General features: G+C 34.3%; 1 non-coding gene across 1 annotated transcript; it reads right to left on the minus strand.

Annotated features, from left to right (window-relative positions):
- Positions 1–5,877: 5,877 nt before the first annotated feature.
- LOC139850749 (small nucleolar RNA R71) lies at positions 5,878–5,985 on the minus strand. Its single transcript, XR_011760130.1, has one exon. It is a non-coding gene; the product is annotated as a small nucleolar RNA R71 (small nucleolar RNA).
- Between the last annotated feature and the right edge of the window lie 9,013 nt (positions 5,986–14,998).

The following is a 14,998-nucleotide window of genomic DNA, read 5'->3' on the forward strand; positions in this document are numbered from 1 at the left end:
AAATTTTGTCCTTGCTCCCCCCTTTGTCACGTTTTTAAGGACCAACACCAAACCATTTTTAGCTCACCATTCTTACTCTTAAACCACTCTCTAATTCACCTACTTACAAGTTCTAAGAACTCCATAATCATTCAGCAAGAAACCTTGAAGATCTAGCCATAGAAACAAGCTTTAAACACCATAAGAAAACCCTTACAAAAACACTTCAAGAATTCTTCCAAGAACACAAACTTACTTCCAATCTTTCATCCAATTCCATCACCCTTTTGGTTCTAGGTTCTTACTCCTCTTTTACAGCAACCTTGTCCAAGGAACTTGAGGTAGTAACTATGTTCATAACCTTATTCGATTCATATATATATAGCTATCTTATTTTGTGGTATAAAATTTTAACAACAAGAACATAGTTTGAATGTTTTCAAACTTGTTTGCAAACTAAATAGATCCTTCTAACTTAACTTTTAAAATACTTCAAGACCTGTAATATATCTTAAATATATGCTAATTTAACAAGGTTTAACTTGGTTTTTCAAAGAACACCTTAAAAACTGTTTTTACGACGTCGGAGTGTAACCGGGGGCTGTTTTGGGTTGGATAATTAAAAACCATCTTAAACTTTGAATTGGAGGTTTATTTTCTGGAAAAATGATTTTTACTATGAATATGTTAACGCATAAAAATTTTATGATTTAACTCAAAGTATAAGTATTTTTAGAAAAATAATCATTTAAGGTTGTTTACATGATGGAAAATGATTAACTTCATAAGTTTCACCAAAGTTTGACCTATGACCTGTGATTTCGAATACAAACTAAGGTATTTACAGTTCATATTCTTAAAGAGGGACTCGATCCAAGGAAGTGGCAAGTTGAACCAACGAAAACGGAGTTGTAACGAAGAAACTATGACCAAAACGAAATCGGATATCCAAGACTAATTTAGCTACGTGATTAATTGGAAAAAAATTAAATAAATCACATCTTTCTAAAATAACATGATATTTTATATACATGTACTCATAATTTAATTTTATATGATTCAGGATCACCCGTAAACAATACGAGAAGATTAATCATAAGATCCCATGATTGTACGCAACACGTCATTTGACAACACCGGTACTTTATGTACGCAACACGTCATTTGACAACACCGGTACCGTGGGTCAAGATTAATCTCGACCAATACATATACGATGGGGTTTTTATTTATTTCATTGGGGGTTTATTAATCACCTAAAAATGAACCATTTAAAATTGAATTACTAACATCGAACTGCTAACTACGGACTAAGGAATTATTAAAAGTATTATAAGTATATATATGTGACGATTGTTTAAAAAGAAAAGGTATTGATATATTATATATGGTTAGGTTTGTGATATCAATCGGAGACCAAGTCAAAATTACATATCTTCAAGACGAAAGTGAGTATATAGTCCCACTTTTAAACTCTAAATATTTCGGGATGAGAATACATGTATTTTATGTTTTACGATATGGACACAAGTAACTGAAAAATATATTCTACGTTGAGTTGTACCACTGGCATACTTCCCTGTAGCTTGGTAACTGTTATTTACAGCGGTATTGTAAACGCGAATCCTGTTGATAGATCTATCGGGCCTGACAACCCCAACCGGACTGGACGACCAGTATTCAACGGTTGCACAGTACTTCGTTTCGTGACTACACTTGGTACGGTGTAGTAAGATTTCATAATAAAGGGAATATGCGACGTGATTAAATGTTAAGTATGGTTACCAAGTGCTCAACCACTTAGAATATTTTTATTAAAACGTTTATATATGAAATCTTGTGGTCTATATATATATTGCTGCCGGCATTAAACCTATATCTCACCAACTTTATGTTGACGTTTTAAACATGTCTATTCTCAGGTGATAATTAGAAGCTTCCGCTGCAACATGTTGAATTTAAACAAGATCTTGAGCATGCATATTTGTGTCAAAAATAAAACTGCATATCGGAGGATTTGTAATGTAAAATATGCTAGAAATCGTATTGTTATCATCACATGTAAAGTTTGTAAGTCTAAGATTATCGCTAAACGATAATCATCTTTTTATTGTCTAAAGCTTGTATTAAAATAAGAGTTATGGTTTGTAATGTAAAATAAATGCAGTTGTTCTTTTAAAAATGTCGCATATAGAGGTCAATACCTCGCAATGAAATCATACGTTATCTAACTCGTTCTTATGGTTAAGGACGGGTTATGACATGGTGTGTTGAAATTGGATGACAAAAGCCCTTTAAATAGAAGTGAAAATGGCCTGTAAAAGGCTGGCAGGCCGTTTGGCAGGCCGTTTGGTGAGGTCGTTTGCCAGGCCAGCCCGTTTGACATGCCCGTTTGATCTGGGCATGTGGCAGGCCGTTTACCACACTGGCAAGCCGTTTGTTAAAGGGAGTAAAGTCTCCCTAGCCGGGTGTTAAAGGTTTCATCTTTATCACTCCTGAGTGGCTCACACCCGCTCGTCAAGGAATTCAAATTCCACCCAAAATTTGGAATTGATAGATCTCTTATTTTAGCCACGTGGGGCCCTAATTCCACGAACCTCCGTCAATGCTTTCGCCCTACTATGAGAGAAACCATAGAGTTGTGATAGAAAGCTTGATGAGTGCCTGTTGACCCGAGCCCGGGTTGACCAATAAAGATAGGGGTACCCAGTCCCCTACCTTTGGTGCACCCACCTTAACCCAAACATGGAATTGACGATATTATATTTGAAATTGACAAAACATTGGTGTTTTAGGGGCATGTAGGTGGAAGAGGGATAGCCATCGCGGAGTTGACTAAAGGATCATACTTTTTAGGGCATACGCTTATTACACGAAGGAATCCTTGGCGAACAGTAATTTTGACGATTTTCATGACCCATTCTCATTTTGGGTACATTTTGTGAGCTTTATGATGATTTGAGCTTGTTGCATATATTTTGAGTCACCTTGTATACGTTTTGGTGAAATTGATTATATTGTGAATATTGTTGAGGTTTGATTTAGTTGAATTGATGGCTATCCCGCGAATCCTACACAATTGGTCAAAGTCAAGGAGGTCAAAGTTTGATATTGTGAAAAATCTTAGGCTTGATGATTTGGTGTTTGATGATCTCTTAGGCGATAGAGTTGACTTTGACCAGGGAATGATTGTTTCGAGTAGACCTAGGTTTGAATTGTAGTTGATTTGATGGTGATTGAAGACTATTGAAGCGTTGATTTATGCTCATGTCACTAGTAGAAGAAGGAGAGAAGAAGAATGTTTGGTCATCGGCAATTGTAAAGGTTTTGGAGTTCATTCTGGCCAATTGAAGTGCTCATTCTTGGAGGTATCACATATTTCCTAATCATTGCACTTTGGCTTTAATCTTTGAATGCTAATTTTCTCCAAGGCTTGTTCTATTGATTTGCTTGCTTGAGGACAAGCAAGGTTAAAATGTAGGGAGTTTGATATTGCTCCATTTATATATATTTTATTATGCCATATCGCCCTCATTTCATTCGGTTTTGAAGTTCGTTGGGCCCAAAAGTTGTTTTCCTGTGCCAAAGTGTCTACTCAAGGCAAAATGCCTAACTTGGTGTAAAATTGACCAAGAAATGCTCAAAAAGTGCAAAGAAAATGACAAGTGCAGGGAACAGCTCGAAAAGTGCCGCTCCTACAAAGGAGCATCGCTCCTGAAGGTCCAAAAGCGCCGCTCCAGAAGGAAAAGCGACGCTCTTATGCATGATTTGTCTTCATTTTTCATCAGTGAGCAGAAGCGTCATTCTACAAGCCAAAAGCGTCGCTCCTGTCAAGCTAAAAGCGACGCACCAATGTCAAAAGCGCCGCTCCTATCTGCAACCAAAAGCGCCACTCCTGAAGGAAAAGTGACGCTCCTGATGCTGTTTCAGCCCGAATTTTCTCCACTATAAAAGGAAAGAGACAGGTCATTTTTTAGGGGAGCTGCAGTTTTTACACCGAATTTCACACACAAAACCCTAATTTCATCATCCATTAGAGTTCTAAGGTGAATTGGAGGAAGCAAGCTCAAATTTCATCATCATTAGCTCTAGATCTTTCTCTTTTATTCATTTTGGGTTGTAATCTCTACTTTACTTTATCTATTTTGCACTAATTAATTGTAATCTTCACTTTATCTTCATCTAGCTTTGAATCTTTGCTTGTAATCTCTCAAGATGATGTTTATTGATGCTTTTATGATTTTTGCTAGTGTAATCTTTGCTATGTTTGGCTAAATCACTTGTGTTTACTTATCTATGCATCTCTAATGCATAAGATGTGCCCTTAATCTATTGAATGAAGTTGTTTTGAATGAAAATACATGAGCTAGTGTTATTGAGTTAGCTATGAGGTCCATTGATATGTTTGTTATTGGTTTTACCTTGATTACATAGATTGAGTAGCTCTCTTAGTGATTTGAGAAGTGAATCAATTTGTGCTTCAACACCTTAGGTGATCTAGCCAACTAGAATAGGGATTTCAAGTGATTGTGTTTCTAGTCTAGGTTAGTTTTCAATTGACCTTTGTTCATCATAGTGGTGTTTGACTATCTTAGGTGACTTTGATGGTTGAAGGGTTTCAAGTGATTTCAACCCAAGCATAATCACAATAATCAATTCATACATTACTTGATCTTAGTATACAATGCTTATGTGAATTTGTTAAAGTATAATTTGATTAAGAACATTTACTAGTTCAAACAACTTAAGTGATATCATATTGGGTAAAACAAGGGTCATCCAAGCATAGAGAGGATTAGATAAGTGAACACTCTTTGTCTTATTGATTAAATCTCATTTCTTAATTACTTGTTACTTGTTGCTAGTTAAGTTTTAGTTTGTTTAATTGCAAAGTTTAGTTGTTAGTTAAAATCTCTCGCAAAACCCCCCAATCAAACAAACCCCTAGGATAACTATTAGTTTCAAGTATCCAATTTACACCGCTCTCACGGGCCGAACTTGATAAGAATACTTACATTAAGTGCTATAATAACCGGGTTTTAAGTGCTCGATAGTTGTGCGTGCTTATTTGTAATATTTGCATCTTGTATAAATTTTGAGAGTTATGTATGGTATCCTCACGTCACATCACACTTTCTTGGAGCCACTGCCGGGGAGCGGTTAGCTAAGTTAAGTTGGGTATTTGGTTTAAGCTTTTAGTTATTCGATCCTTTTATATGGATTCGTCCTTACAAAAGTTAGTTTTATTGTCTTTCTATATATTATTTTGTATTGGATAACCGCTTGTGTTTGTGTTGTCTTTGAAGGTTAGGTCTTTTGGTGAATGAGAAGAAGGTCCCAAAAGGATCAAGAGTTCACACAACCATTTTCTGACCCTGAAAAACACGTACACGGGGTTTATAAGCGTAGAGAAGAACGGGATTTAAGGAAGAATTTTGAGGTTTTGCCATTTTGTTTGATAGAAATGGACGGAGAAGAAGAGGGTAATCCACATGTTAATGTTGATCCGGTGAATGATGAAATTGCAAACGATCCAAACGACACTCCAATGTGGAATGTTAGGTTGGTGGCACAAACGGTTGTGCCTCCGGCAAAGCCACCAATCGAAGCGGACAATTGGAAGATCGAGGGTAACTTTTTCACGATGATCAAGGATAGGTTCTTTCACGGGTTAATAGATGAGAATCCTTTCGAACACATTCAACACTTTAACGATATTTGTGACATCTATAAAGCCAAAAACGTCTCCGATGACGCTTTTAAGGTAAGGGCATTCTCCTTCACGCTTGAAGGAGAAGCAAAAGCTTGGTTAAGGAATTTGCCATCCGATTCTATTAAATCTTTTCAAGATTTAAACGATGCATTTATCAATCACTTTTTCCCATCTTCAAAGGTGGAACAGTTAAGAATGGAAATCAATGGGTTCACGCAAAGGGGAGATGAGTCTTTATACGATGCATGTGTGCGTTTCAAGAAGTTATTAAGAGCTTGCCCACCGCATGGTTTAACTAAGAAGGAGTACATCAACACGTTCTACCGGGGTACTAATGTTTTGACGAAGCAATATCTTGATTCGTCTTCGGGTGGAGTGTTTATGTACAAATCACCCAATGCGGTCGAAATTTTACTAGAAGACATCTCGGTTAACACGTATGAATGGGCACCTTCACCAAGAGAATTGACAAAGAAGAGTGTAGCTCAAGTGGAGAGTGAAGATGAGCAAATTACCTTAGCAAGCTTGAACAATCAATTTCAAATGTATGGAAAAGAGTTGAAAAAGTTACAACAATAGATAGTCGCGATGTAAGTCGGTTGTCAAAGGTGCGAAGGACCACAACTCACCAAAAATTGTCTCCAAATCAATCAATGTAACGACATTGACTTGGACGACATTCCTATGAATTCGGATGCTCACGTGAACTATGTGAGTAACCAAAAATTTCAAAGGGGAGGAACTTCAAACCAAGGCAACAATTCTTATCAATCAAACAATAGCTACCACAACCCTAACTATAACGACCCTCATTTTTCCATTCTATATTTTTCCAATAATAAATGCCTAAATAATATAATTAAAACTTAATGATTAAACATTAATCAACAATTGTTAAGTATTAAGAGTTATAAAACATATTAATTAACTTTGAGCAATAATTGACAAGTTAATAAAAGATAAAAATAAGGAGCTTAAGAACTATTGTAAGCAAAATGTAAAACTCTAAAACTTGTAGCCTTTAAACATTTAAACTTGAACATACAATGAGCCATTTTAACTAACCAAAAGTACAAGGACTTAAACGAAAAAAAGTTCCATCCCTTCCTCCTAACCGTAGCCGATTTTGGGCAAGGCAAAAAGATCCTTTTTCCCTTGGGAAAATCGGCCAAAACCACCACCCATAACCTAACCCTAATTTCTAACTTTTCCTTCAAGTATTCTAACCTAAACCTAATTCTAGAATGACCTAATCTCAACTATAAATAGAGGTGCTTGCTAACCATTTTTCTCATCCCATTCTCTCATTCATAATCACCTCACAAAAACAATCTCCTCCTTCTCCCTCTCTTGTGGTTTCGGCCAAGACACCACACACACACACCACTTTGAAGTTTTGGTTAAATACTTCTAGTTTTCGGGTTAATATTCAAGCATGTTCTTCGTGTTCATCAAGATCTTCAAATGTGTTCTTCGTTATTCGGGTTATTTGATCTTCATCTTCAAGTGATATTCATCTTTTCTTGTTAATCTTCATCAAACATCATCAAGGTATAACTCTAGATCCAAATCTTTTAAATTCTATCTTTCGATTCATGTTTATATTCATAATCATATTCATTCTTGATCTTAACATTCATATTGTTCATGTAAAAAAATATATATATAAACAATATGCATATACATATACAAGACTATATAAAAAAAAGAAATTTTGTTGAATCTTTAAACCTAAATTATTTGGATCATTAACATGTATGTAATCTTGTTAAAAATATACGATATATATATATATATATATATATACATATATATACATATACATATATAATAAAAAAATATAAACATATACATACACATACACATACATATACGGTTTCTAAAAAAAAATGTTTAGATCTTCAAAACCCTAAAGATTTATCAAAGATTTGTTAATGGTTAAAAAGGGAAACAAATATATATACATAATATATATATATATATATATATATATATATATATATATATATATATATATATATATACGATTTATATATATATACAAAAATTTTTTTATTATATATATATACATATATACATACGGATATATATATATATATATATATATATATATATATATATATATATATATATATATATATATATATATATATATATATATATATATATATATAATATATATAAACTATATATATATATATATATATATATATACACACACACACACACACATATACATACATAAACCCTAAACACTATTTAATACTACTTAAACCCTAAACATTAATTATATAACCCTAATTATATAATAATCATTACCTAATCATTTAATCATTAAATCTAATCATTACTTTACTAAACCCTAAACACTATTAAATACTACTAAACCCTAATCATTAATTAATTATTAACACCTAATATTTAATACTATTCTAATTAATTAAAACCATAATACTACTATGTATACTACATACTACTACCTAACACTTACACACCTATACTACTAGGATGATCATTGGTACCATTATGGGACGCTTGTGGATCTTGAATGTCAAGACTTAGATTCTGGTCAAGAGATCCTGGGCTAACCGGTAACAATAGATCATTCAAGTGACTCGGCGGTGGCATAGATGTTTGGGTATGGTGCACAATATCAAACCCGACTATAGTGATCATACACTCACTAAGTGAACAACACTTAGTCACTTACACACTTAATAAGTGGTGGACTTATTAAGAACAATTCACTAGTGTTCAACACTAACTTACTAAACATAGAAACTTACTAAAAATGGAAAACTTACTAAGAATGGGAATTTAGTATAACGAACTACACTTAAACACTTGCATACTTAACTTAAACTTGGGCAAACATTTAACTACTCTTAAATGTCATTAGGTTGATTTTCTGCTCACATTCATCCAACTCTTCTATTCCGAGGAATAATAACTCTTCTCCTACTTACTAAGGTGAACTTCATAGCCCCACTTACTATTGCGCAATTTATTTAAACTTAATGGGGTGAGACACATGCTTCTTTTAATATTTACAACTTAAACACAAGTACCAACTATTAAACTGTGCTATACCTGGCTATGTCCTTCAAGTCCCCACTGTGATATTTTTAATTGATTTTACATAACGCATTCTTAATTATTGGGGGTAGGCCTATCGGGAGTAACGTCCCCGATACATTTGACCAAGTCATTGTATTACTTAATAATGATTCAAACCGACAAGGACATTACAACTTGTCATGGGGCAAACTTTGAAACTGTTTAGTGTAAATATCACAAACTTGGCACTACTTTTAGATCCCTGCGAGATCTACTTTTATAAATAAAAATCTTATGGTCTAAACAACGGTCAACTATTTTGTTAAACCTATGAACTTCACTCAACCTTTTTGGTTAACACTTTAGCATGATTTGTCTCAGTTTACGATTGATCAGCTTACTCTTATCTGTGTGATGCTACTTGGACTCTAGGGCTTGAAGAAAGAGTCACATTTATTATTTATGCATTTATTTACATTCTTGTAATTTCAATTCCTGTAACGACATTCTATTTCATTCCGCTGCGTACTCAATAAAGTTTATTTTTATCATATAGTGTCGTTCTCATTATATGATATGTTTGTATTTTTGATATTAATGTCACATTCACCCAGACCCTAACTGGGGGTGTGATACTAACCAAAAAAAAGTGCCGTTCAACACTCAAACCAATGCACCACTCGGATTCACAAACCAAAACCGAAACCAAGGTTACAACTCCAATTACAACCAAAATCGAGGAAACAATTTCCAATCCCACAACCAACAAAATTACAACAATCAATCTTACAATAACCATTCCAACCCAAATTACTAAGGAAATCAATGTTATCAAAACCAAGGTTATAGTCAACCACAAAATAACCAAGGTTACATTCAACAAAACTAACAAAGTCAACAAAACAACCAACCTTCCCAACCTTCTAAAAGCCTAGAGGAGATGATGTAAACCTATATCAAGAAGGTGGAATCAACCGAAGCGTTATTGACAAAGGAAAATGAGTTCTTGAAGCAATAAATTCGACACAACCAAGCCTCATTCCAAAACCTTGAGAGCACCGTTGGGAGACTTTCAAGTCAAGTTGCCGAAATACCTCAAGGCACTTTGCCATCAAACACTTAAGTTAACCCAAACACCAACTACAATAATAACTGGAGTAACCAACAAAACCAAAATCACAACACCACTAGAGTTAATCCAATCGAGAGCAACACTACCAATCAAAACACCAACTAAGCAAGTTCATCAAATCCTTACAACAACTATGCTCAAGTAAATTCAATTGCTTCAATGGAAGAGGAGGATCAAACCGAACCCCCTCAAGTTTTTGCATTCGATGTTGATGAGGGAGAGCTTAATTTGGATGAATCTTTGGGTATGGATACAATAGATCTCGGGGTGTTCAAGTTCTCAGAAGATTTGGAATTAGCTGAATATATTCCATATCAAGTGAGAAGTATTATGACAATGGAAGCTACCGAGTTAACATGCAAGGATCTAGAGGTTGACTTAAAGAAAGTTGAATTGGGTGACTTGAAAAAAGAAGCAAGGGTAGAAAACATCTTGGATACAAAGAAACAAAGCAAGGAGATCGAAGTATTCACTATATCAATCGAGGAAAACAAGGAGACACCGGTCTCACAACCTCAACCATTGCCTCCTACACATCCAAAGGATGTGGATTGTAAGTTAACCCAAGTCGAACACAACAATGTTTATGTTAAACTCTCCTTGGCGGAGGTGCTTGAAAATATGCCCAATTATGGGAAATTATTGAAAGCACTTATGGCCAAGAAGGGAGAGGTTGAACAAGCATCCACCACTTTCTTACTTAAGGAGTGTGATGGGATTTTGAGAAAACGAAACTTACCAACCAAAATGGGTGATCTCGGACATTTCCTAATGTCATGCAATGTGAATGGGTCGGGAACATTTACATCATTAGCCGACTCGGGAGCTAGCATAAATTTCATGCCCTTGTCCATTTATAAAATGCTCGGTCTAGGGGACCTTTCACCCATCAAAATGGGGGTGAAATTAATTGAACAATCCATTAATCCTAGTATGGGGATCGCCAAGGACCTAATTGTTAAGGTAGGGGACATGGAAATTCGAACCAATTTAGTGATTCTTGATATAAAGGAAGACCCGGTTGTACCCCTAGTTTTGGGAAGACCATTTTTGGCAACCACGGGTTCTTTCTTTGACTTTAGAACCAAGAAGTTGACCCTTAGAGACAAAGGAAAATGTACAAGAATTAAGAGCAAAAGTGTTAAATTACCACCAAAGCCTTTAACCACACCACAAATTGTTGCTAGTGTGCAATGCACTACAAGTCCAAAGCGAGTTGGTTCGTCAACTAGATGTGGTGGTGGTTTGACCCTAAAAGTCCCAAGTAAGCTTAATCATAAAAATGATATTATTGATAAGTCAATGAGAAAGTTATATGGTAAAATTCATCATGCCTCATCCCAAAAGGATGAGAAATTGAGAAAATGGTTAGTGTCAAACTTGTTAAAACATGAAAAATGCAAGCTTGAGGAGTTAATCAAGGAGACCAAAGCCATTAATGATTGGTTAGTGTTGATAATGAATGAAAGTGGACAAGGTGATGGTTCCCTTAGTTCAAGGGGAGAGGAGGTTTACCACCCCAGAGTTAGCTAAGACCTTAGTGGAAGTTGAGTCGGGTGATAGACTCGTTAAACAATTTCCACAATCTTGTACATACTTTCCTTTAATTGCATTACATGTAGAATTGTATGATTTTCTCTTTGATTAGTTGCATTTGCATTTAGTTAATTTTTCTGCACTTTGTTAAACTGATAAATCCAAAAATAGTTTGTTACTGGGTCAAAATGGACTTTAAAATAAGAAAAACTGCAATCAGGTACAAAAGCGGCGCTTTTCATACTCAAGAGTGACGCTTTAACCTGTGTTTTGGAACCAAAAATGGACAGTAGCCAAGAACGGCGCTTTTGTGTTCAAAAGCGGCGCTTTTAGTTCGCCTAGAGCGATGCTTTTCTTTCAAAAGCGACGCTTCCGTTTTGCCAGGAGCGGCGCTCCTGTTTGAAAAGCGGCGCTTTTTCATCTGCTACTTAAGAAATTCTGCACAAACCAAACTTCATTTTTTCACACCCAACTTCAATTTTCTCTCTAATAGCAGCGCTACCCTAACCCAAATCGACCCATAACTTCAAATTTCATCAATTTTCTTGCAAATCTTCATCATCTAACATGGGATAAGTAAGAATCCATCATCTTAATTCGTTCTTTAACATGATTTGATTTTTTTACCACTTTTCTCTTTATGCTTAATTCGTAGATTATGCTTGATTTATGATGTTAATGGTTGAATTATTGATGAATCTAGACTACATTGATGTTTATTAACATTATTTGCATGCTTAGTTACATAGATTTCAACTTTGAAATTCTAGGGTTCATCCAATTTGGGAGTTTTTGATTTTGAGCCAAATTGGAGTGTTAATTGATGTTGTTGATGCTTAATTATTAGTCTACCATGATTATCTTGCTTTGAATCCGTCTTTCATGCTTGTATGATTTGAAATTGAAAATTAGGGTTCATAAGCTAGGGTTTTGAATTGGTTTGACCAATTTGGGCATGTGATTAGTGATATTGTGCTTGTTTGCGGTATATTTATGTTATAACATGAAGAATTGATATAATTTGATGAATACTCTTGCCTTAGTCAAATTTTGAACTAATTAGCCTTTGACTAGGGTTGAATTTTTGCAATTGGTTCATGTTGACCATGTTTGACCAAGATGAGCTTAATGATAGAGTATAATGCATGTTTAGCCTATGATACTACATATGATTGACAATTGATTGCATGAGCTAAATGTTGCAACTTTGTGTAAAGTTTGAAATTTCACCAAGTAGTTTGTCTTTATTTGGTTTCACATATTGACGATGTCTAAATGCAATTGTTTTATTCATGTATGATATACACGCACATGTTTTGTATGATGAAACTGATTGTGAATTTTTGAAATCTATTTGTAAATAATGATTGAAATTTGAAAGCAAATTGTTTATGTGCTAACTGTTACCTCTCCACAATGTTTTTTTTCTCTTGTTGTCTTGTCTTGTAGACTAATGATCCCACAAGGTCACATGGGTCAGCAAGCGGAGCAAAGCGCCAAAAGAGTATTAGAATCAAGGGTAGAGGTAAGGGCTCTGCGGCTCAAAAAGAGGCTGAGGATGATGAAGTGCCAACAATCCCGGAGGATATCCAGAGACTCTCAACTGACCCGTGTTTACAACAAATTTTACTGAACCCATGTTCTAGAGCAGGCCTAGAGCTTAGGCTCAAGGACCACTTCTATCCTGGGAAATACATTGACTGGTCTCTTCTGGATGAAGCTGGTATGACTGATAAGGCTAAAAAGGAACATATATTTCATAGCAATATCCCTCCTAAATAATAGGTTTTCATATGTAATTGTATTATATTTTCATTGTAATTGTTTAAATAAATAAGTGCGAAGACAAAAGGCGAAAACGAAGATTTGAAGACACAAACGTCCAAAAAGCTCAAATGTTCAAGATACAATTCAAAAGGTTCAATTTATTGATGAAAAACGTCTAAAAATGACAAGAGTACAAGTTACAAAACGCAAAGTACAAGATATTAAATTGTACGCAAGGACGTTCGAAAATCCGGAACCGGGACATGAGTCAACTATCAACGCCCGACGCAACGGACCAAAAATTACAAGTCAACTATGCACAAGAATATAATATAATATTTAAATAATTATATAAATTATTTATATATTATATATATTTAAAAATTATGTCGACAAGCTATGAGATAAATGATCCTGAGCTGGATTTTCAAACTCCGCGACTCGCGGAGTTTGAAGGCTAAAAACTCCACGACTCGCGGAGCTGTCAAAAATCAAAACTCCTATAAAAGCTCACGAATTCTGCGAGTAAAAAAGATATAATAATAATAATACTCCCTAGTATAATATAAATAAATAAATAAATATATATATATATATATATATATATATATATATATATATATATATATATATATATATATATATATATATAGTATAGATTAGTGTTATATTAGATTAGTTTGGGTTATGTAAAAGTTATTTTTACGGGTTTTGAAGTCGAAATTCTGTCCGTGTACCACTACGCGATAAATAATCAATGTAAGCTATGTTCTCCTTTTTAAATTAATGTCTCGTACTTAAGTTATTATTATGCTTATTTAAGACGAAGTAATCATGATGTTGGGCTAAAATATTAAAATTGGGTAATTGGGCTTTGTACCATAATTGAGGTTTGGACAAAAGAACGACACTTGTGTAAATTAGACTATGGGCTATTAATGGGCTTTATATTTGTTTAACTAAATGATAGTTTGTTAATTTTAATATAAAGATTTACAATTGGACGTCCCTATAAATAACCATATACACTCGATCGGACACGATGGGCGGGGTATTTATATGTACGAATAATCGTTCATTTAACCGGACACGGGAATGGATTAATAGTCACTAGAATTATTAAAACAGGGGTGAAATTATGTACAAGGACACTTGGCATAATTGATAACAAAGTATTAAAACCTTGGGTTACACGCAGTCGATATCCTGGTGTAATTATTAAATAAAGTATTAAAACCTTGTTACAGTTTAAGTCCCCAATTAGTTGGAATATTTGACTTCGGGTATAAGAATAATTTGACGAGGACACTCGCACTTTAAATTTATGACCGATGGACTGTTATGGACAAAAACCAGACGGACATATTAAATAATCCAGGACAAAGGACAATTAACCCAGGGTAATAAATAATCAAAACGTCAAACATCATGGTTACGGAAGCTTAAATAAGCATAATATATTTTATTTCATTTTTCCTCGTACTTTTATTTATTGTCATTTTAATTATTGTTATTTATTTTATATTGTTATTTAAATATCGTCATTTACTATACGCTTCGTTTAAAATATAAATCGACAAACCGGTCATTAAACGGTAAACCCCCTTTTATATATTATTATATATAATTATATATATTTTGTACAAATATAGTTGTTTAAAAATATAGTGTGCAATAAGCCCGCTCCCTGTGGAACGAACCGGACTTACTAAAAACTATACTACTCTACGATTAGGTACACTGCCTATAGTATTGTAGCAAGGTTTAGGTATATCTCATTTGTAAATAAATAATTAAAACTTGTGTAATATTTC

This window comes from Rutidosis leptorrhynchoides, chromosome 5, assembly GCF_046630445.1.
Source record: "Rutidosis leptorrhynchoides isolate AG116_Rl617_1_P2 chromosome 5, CSIRO_AGI_Rlap_v1, whole genome shotgun sequence".
NCBI classification, from domain to species: domain Eukaryota; kingdom Viridiplantae; phylum Streptophyta; class Magnoliopsida; order Asterales; family Asteraceae; genus Rutidosis; species Rutidosis leptorrhynchoides.